Here is a 7,597-nt window from a genome sequence, read left to right on the forward strand (position 1 = left end):
AGAGCTGAGGAGGGTGGGACTGGTTAATTCCTCACAGACCTATCAGTTCCCGGGGGAAAGGACAGGGGGAGAAGAGAAGCAGAAGGGGAATACAGGTGTCATGGCCCGGTCTGGGCTCAGTGAGAGTGAGGACTCCTTGGGAGGAGAGGAGCTGCGTGTAGCTAGCCTGGACTCCTCAGGAGAAGAGGAGATCTGTGCAGCCAGCACTGACTCAGCAGAAGCCGGTGATCAGCAGTTGCACTGCTGGTTCATCAGAGTTCACAGCCAGCAGCTGAGACAGAGCCACTGGTACTCTCCAGCCCCAACGCCACAGGGAAAGCTCAGCCAGGGACTTCCAATATCACCCCCCCCCCCAGTTCACCTACGCCTAAAGAGTGCTGCAAACAAAGGTAGAGGCTGGAGCTACAGGAAAGTCAACACAGTGCTCATCTTCTGAGCTGCTGCCAGTTGTTTGAGAGTGATGATAAGTAGCATCAGGATGGAGCCCTAGCACCTGGCTGCAAACCACGCCTGGCTATAAAAGCCAACCTGGAGGAATTGCCAGGCATGGAAGCAAAATGTTACACTACCTGCAACCACTCCGTGTACCTTGCTTGTGCCTGCTGCTAGATCTGACACCATTGGTAACTGACCACGGACTGGACTTAACTTGACTTTTGGATTCTGGACTCACTCCTGGCATTTACCTTGTGCTCTGACTATGGACTGGACTTGGTTTTTGAACTTTGCACTCCCCCTTGGCTTTTGTGTGAGTGATCAGACTGGGGACTACCAGCTTGGGCAAGCCCAGCCTATGACAACAGAGTTCATACTGACATTAATTGAGACATTAATTGGGACTTGGCAGCTGCTTCAAAATAAAATCACAGTATATCCACAGGGGGGGAAATTGGGGATACTGCAGACAAACATTGGTACTGCATCCCATGACTACCTTGCAAGTGTGAAAATCCTGAAAACATGGGAAGCAGAACAGTTACTGAAATGCTTTAAAGTCCCAGTGCGAAAAGGACCTGAGTGATGTAGTGAACTTGACTCAGAGCTGGCACGTCCATGGAGGCAGATCTGGCAGCTGCCTCGAGTGCTGGGGGGTGCCAGGGGTGGGGGCACGCCCCATGGAGCTTGCAGGGGCAATGCTGGTGGCTGAGCAGGAGGGCAGGGAAGCCGCCCGCCTGCCACCCCGGCCACTTGCTGCTCCTGGTCCACAGCTGCTGCACCCGGCTGAGAGTGAGTGCTGGTGGCGGCAGCGCGGGGCAGTCTGAGCAGGCAGCCTCCCAGCCCTCCCTCTCAGTTGCCCTGTGCTGCTGCTGCTGCCGCCTGCACACAGCTGCGGACCAGGCATGGCAGGTGGCCAGGGCAGCATGGGGCAACTGAGCAGGAGGGCTGGGACGCCACTGACGCGCCGTCCCAGCTGCATGCTGTGCCAATGGGGTTGGCTCACAGCAGCATGCTGAGTGATGATGTCACACGCAGTGATGTCATCACGCAGTCTGGGTGCACACACGTACATGTAGGGGTGGCAACAGCCCTGCAGCTGTCCCTGGCCTTAAGGTTCCCTGGCCCCAGCCACGTAAGGTTATTTTTAAGAAATAAACATCTCTCTTTCTCTTCCTCATACTGCTTCTTAACTTATTAGTTTTAAGCAGACTACTAAACTATTTAAAAACTAGACCACATTTAAATGGCTGTGAAAATCAATCACCATAAAATTTCACAATTGAAAGAGTGATGGATCTACTATTATCTTCTATTAAAAGAGGCAATGTCTTCACGTGATCTATATTTTGGAACAAAGGAAAAATTTAAAGATTTCTAGCCTCAGAAAAATAACTGCATTCAAAAGTCACATGATAGAGTGTCACATATTCTGTCAGAATATAGTATCCTACAATACCTCCCTTGCATAACTCTAGATGGTAAGGCATTTAGGTACATGAACATAAAGGCACGCCTATACCAAGGAACAGTTAAATGTGAACAATACTCAGGAAGCTAACCAGATGGAAGAATATCAACAAATTGAGTGCAGCAAACATGTCATGCTCTACAAATCATGCTGTTATAATCATATCTAAATAAACGGTTCTTAATCATGCTCATAGCTTCCTGACTGGTGACTAAATGGAGGGAATCCAAGGAAAGATTAAGGAGCTAAAGTTGTTGCTCTACAATTTTATCCCAATGGGAAAAAAGAATAAATAATAAAAATAGAATAAGAATTACAAGAATAAAAATAATTACACTGATTTTGTGGTATACAGAAAAATATCTACAGCTGAACATTGTCCTGAATTTATAATATTACTAATGTAGAGCTTTAAAGTTCAATTAGCACCTTGAACTGGGGCCAGAAACTAACTGTAGCCAGTGAAGACTGGAATAAGAAAATCATATTGGCTAACTCATGTTAATAACTTGACAGATAAAAGTCTGTAGATTCTCAGCACTTTTCAAAGCCAGACCCACATTAGCAGATAGACCCAGAGGAGGATCTACTGTGAAACGAATGAAGCTTAAGCTTTAGGGCCCTTAATCCCAGAGGGCCCCTGAAGCAACTTTTTTTTTAATGAGTGAATTTTTCAACAAAAATTAATGGAGTTTTTTGAAGTGTTTGTTATGAAAATAAGGCTATTTTAGTGATAGAATAATAAACCAATGGGTTGAAGTACTTAATATTGGCCTTAGAATGGAGCATGCTCAGTGTTGTAGCTTCCCCTAAAGTGGGCTGGTTGTTCCCAGCAACCTAGCAGTTCAGTCTGGCCCAGGAAGAAGCAACAGCACCAGAAGGGTGGGGAAAGGCCAGCACAAATCCTGTTGTTTCAAGGTTTGCTTTGAATTATTGCAGGTAAATGTTGGTAACCTGTGCAATTATTAGGGATCTTTTAAAACAAAGGTGAAGTTACTTCTGGGAAATGAGTGAAGTTACTTCACCTCAGAAGCTCAGACCCAAACTAACATCTTGAAATTAAATCAAAAGAGTGTTCGACTAAACATTAGGAAGACCTTCATGATAGTTAGAGTGGTCCCTCAGTGGAACAGGCTTTCTCAGGAGGTGGTGGGCTCTCCTTTGGAGGTTTTTAAGCAGAGGCTAGATGGACCTATGACAGCAATGCTGATTCTGTGAATCTGGGCAGAACATGAGGGGAAGGGCAGAAGGGGTTGCATCATTGCTTGGTTTTCGTGGCCTTTCTTGCATGCCATGGGTAATGCTGGTTGTCACCTTGGGGTCAGGTAGCAATTTTCCACAGGCCAGTTTGGCTAGGGATCCTGGAGGTGTTTCACCATTTTCTGGGCATGGAGCAGGGGTCACTGGGGCAGCTGGGGAGAAGGGTTTGTGAAGTTCCTGCATTATGCAGTGGCTTGGACTAGATGACCCTAGAGGTCATCCAACCTTATGATTCTATTATTCTATTATTCTACTTCTTGGAAACTTCCTAGGAAATTTTTATTCACACAAGTGCCTTTGACATGTGAGATAACCCAGTATAGCAATTTTAATCAAAATCTGAGATGTAGTGGTTAAACTTATTAAAAAATTTTCAGTGATCTGCCATGGAACAACCCCACTGAAGGAGATAACAGTGGTTACCCAGACTTCATTGCTGATGGGAAGGGGCTCACTGTATGCCCGTTTTCAAGGGCTTTGCCCCACCACCCTGTTCTCTGCCATTTGGGCCTTGAGGTCCTTGTAAGGGCAGAAAGACCCTTTGGACCTTGTTGTATGTTGCCCTATTGTTGCTGGTTGCAAAGGGGCCCTCATAACAGTTCAAGCTTCAGGTCTCCAAAAATGTAGATTCACCCCTGGATAAACCATCCCCCTTGAGCATCAGCTAGAAAGGTGGATTATAGATAAAGTAAATAAAATAAATAAAATATGTTATGAAAACCCAGTCTAGAGGTCAACAGAGCATGTATAATCACGGCTAGATAATTCATCTGCAGGAAAGAGGGAAATTTATCATTTTCAAACAATAGAATGCACTACTGCCAACATATGATGATCCTATGATGCTGAAGGTTTGCACCTACTGCAAACCTGGAGAGGGGAGTGCAACCCTATTCAACAAAGGTTACACATCACCAACTGCATCTTTCTTGTCTGGATTAATCTTTAATTTGTTCATCTTGAAAGATCTAGGGATATACTCACTCTAACCAGCCTCTGGAGAACATTGTCAACAAGGGCAATCACATTTTTTCTCTTTTGAAACCAGGTCATAAATAGACATGGGCACAAATGGGGGGGGGGAACCAAACTCGCGGTTCATTGTTCATTGCCACCGACGAACACGAACAGACGAACAGTAGTGAACATGTCCCATTAATGAACATGTTCGTTGTTTGTGGGGGCCAGAACGGCCCCCATTGAACTTAGAGAGCCCATATTCACAGGGAGTGTTCAGTATGGTCAAGATTGCAATATGGATCTTGGAGTTATACATTCCCAAATCTTACGCCCACAGGAAACTCCCATTCAACACAATTGGAGCCACCAGTTGACTTTGGCCCCATGTACAAGCAGTGAACTTGAAGGCGGGCTGCCTCCCCTCTAGGAGGTGGGGGTTTAGCTGCTCATCAGCGGCCCCCCATGTGCCCGCCCACCAGGCCTACCAGAGGCTACTCTCCACCAAGGTATAATGGTGGGTGTTCTTGGCAGATGCCAGGCCTGGTGGGCTGGGGGAGGCAGTGGTGGGCTGCCTCCCCTCTAGGGGGCGGGGGTTTGGCTTCTCACTGGTGGCACCCCCCATGTGCCCACCCACAAGGCCTCCCAGAGGCTACTTTCCACCAAGGTATAACTGTGGGTGATGTTGGTGGCCGCCGGGCCTGGCGGGCTGCGGGAGGCAGTGGCGGGCTTCTTCCCCTCTAGGGGGTGGCGGTGTGGCCACTCACCAGCAGCACCCCCCATGTGCCCACCCACCAGTCCTCCCAGAGGCTACTTTCTGCCAAGCCTGGAATGTGGGTTAGGTTGGCAGCCGCTGGGCCTGGTGGGCAGGGGAGGTGGTGGCGTGCTGCCTCCCCTCTAGGGGGCAGAGGGTTTGGCTGCTCGCTGGCAGCACCCCCATATGACTGTCCACCAGGCCTCCTAGAGGCAACTTTCCACCAAGGTATAATGTTAGGTTATGTCGATGGCCACCAGGCCTGGCTAGCTGGGGGAGGCGGTGGTGGGCCACCTCCCCTCTAGGGGGTGGGGTTTGTGGCCACTCACCCATGGCACCCCCATGTGCCCACCCGCCAGGCCTCCCAGAGGTGGTGCAGAGGCTGTTGCTAGCCAAACACACTGGCTGGACATGGAGCATTGGACATTTAGGTACATAGAAGAGACAGGTTTCTCAATAGACAGGTGCATAGCTGTATGGGATAGGTGTATATGATAGAGGGATGCATGGATACATTGAATACCTGTATTGGACTGACAGGAGAGACAAATACCGTGTACGGGCATATTGGGGAGACATGTGGATTGCATAAATATCTGCGTTATCCCATCATTAGAAAGTTGGAAGGAAAGAACCAAGGGAGGGAGGGAGGGCCTGCCCCTAACATGTAGAAGTGGAGGCTCACGCGCTGGCCGTGGAGGCCGTGGAGGATGCCTTCCCCCCCATTGTGGGGGAGGCATCGGTTTTCCTAGGAAAGGAGATTGTGGGCAGACAGGTAGGTACCCACATGGGGAGCTGTGGGCTGCCCCCTGCATCACCCACCGGCCTGCCGTCATGGATGTGGCAGCCTATTCAGCACACCCTACAGAAGATGGCAGTTCCACAGAATCTGCACCACTCAGAGACAGCTTACCTGTGCAGGCAGTACAGGCAGGCTGCCGCCAAAATCACCCACCTTCCTGCCTTTGCAGAAAGGATGGGTGTTGTGGCCAGGACCCATTCCCTCCTGCTCAGAGGGGACAGCAGGTGCCCATGGATAGGGGCCCTCATGCTGTACAACCATATGTGCAACAGCTCCTGAGCTGCACCTCATGCCCAAAAGCAGCAGCAGCAGACAGCAGCCACTTTCCTGCCTTCACAGAGATGGTGGGAGGGACCCATTCCCCCCCTGCTCAGAGGGGACAGCAGGTGCCATGGAAAGGGGGGCACCATGGGGTACAACCGTATCAGCAACAGCAGCAGAGCTGTCCCTCATGGTCAAAAGCGGCGGCAGCTGATATCACCCACCTTACTGCCTTCGCGGAAAGGACGGGATGGGCACGACAGGAGAGGCCATTGGGAAGGGTCGTATTGGTTCCATCCTCAGAGGGTGAGGATGAAAGAGGGACCATCCGGGAACTTGTCAGGGAGAGGACGCAATGGGCAGGGCAAGTTGTGGGGAAGGGACCGGGACCTTGTCAGGGAGGGGGGGACAAAGGGTTGCTGGCCACATCAAGGGGCAGGACCAGGAATACCCCTTCATTGGCGAGCCATGAGCTGAGAAACCCACTGAGTTGCGGGGCAGTGGAGGCAGCTGACATGACCCACCTTCCTGCCTTCGCAGAAAGGACAGGATGGGCAAGACAGGAGAGTTGGGAGGCATCTGAGTGGTTCTGGAGAGGGAGAGGTTGAAAGAAGGACCGTCAGAGAACTTGTCAGGGAGATGGAGACAAAGGGTTACCAGCTGCATCATGGAGCAGGATAGGGAAGACCCCTTCATTGATGACCCATGAGCCGAGAAACCCACTGTCACGGGGCAGCAGCGGCAGATGACATGACCCCCCTTCCTGCCTTCGTGGAAAAGATGTGAGTTGCAGTGTGGGACCCATTCCCCCCTGCTCAGCATGGACAGAAGGTGCCATGGATAGGGGGCACCATGTGGTACCGTACAACTGTTATGCACAAACTTGTGCCTTAGGTGTCCCTCTCGCCAATCACAATAAGAGACACACACCACGGAGTCCTGTAGAATGAAGCAATATATGATTGTTTAATTTAAACAATGGAGGAGCCTATTTTCACAGGAGTAGGTGGTCTCCTTGTGTCCTGAGCTCATCAAAATTACAATAGAAATACAGGCAATTAATACTTTCAGATAATCATAACAATATTACAGTATTTAATATTTGATATCTTATTGGCTCGTAACATATCTAGGGTCAGTTCTGATTTGAAGATGCAATTCTGGGCTGGCCTCTCTATTTGGGGGAATTCCAGTCTTCACAGTTTTTTTCCTCTGCCCACATTTTGGAAGGACACTGTCTAACCTTTTACCTACTTTCTTCTGGGCATAATACTTTCAAGGGCGCCAATGAGTCTCAATCTGGTGGATAGGAAGGGATGTTTTCCTATTCGTGTCCTTTTCCCCAGTTTCTTATCAGCTTTAAGGAAGATAATACCACAGGTGGCCAAAACCAGCTTGCTGCATCAAATCAGTTTTCTACAAAAGGCTCTCTGGTACTGATTTCTATTGGAATCTATAGAATAATATAACATATAATATAAGTGCAGCCCTAAAAGCAGTATATCAGTTCTTACAGAGTTTCAAGTCTTCTTGTTTCAAGTGTCAAATTCTTACAGGTTACATTACAAGTACTACTTTGGCTCCTAAGCATAGAAAAAGTACAAAGGATGTAATACTGAAAAAGCATAGGTTTAGTATATAAAAATAAGTATATAAA

The sequence above is a fragment of the Eublepharis macularius genome, chromosome 8, assembly GCF_028583425.1.
Source record: "Eublepharis macularius isolate TG4126 chromosome 8, MPM_Emac_v1.0, whole genome shotgun sequence".
NCBI classification, from domain to species: domain Eukaryota; kingdom Metazoa; phylum Chordata; class Lepidosauria; order Squamata; family Eublepharidae; genus Eublepharis; species Eublepharis macularius.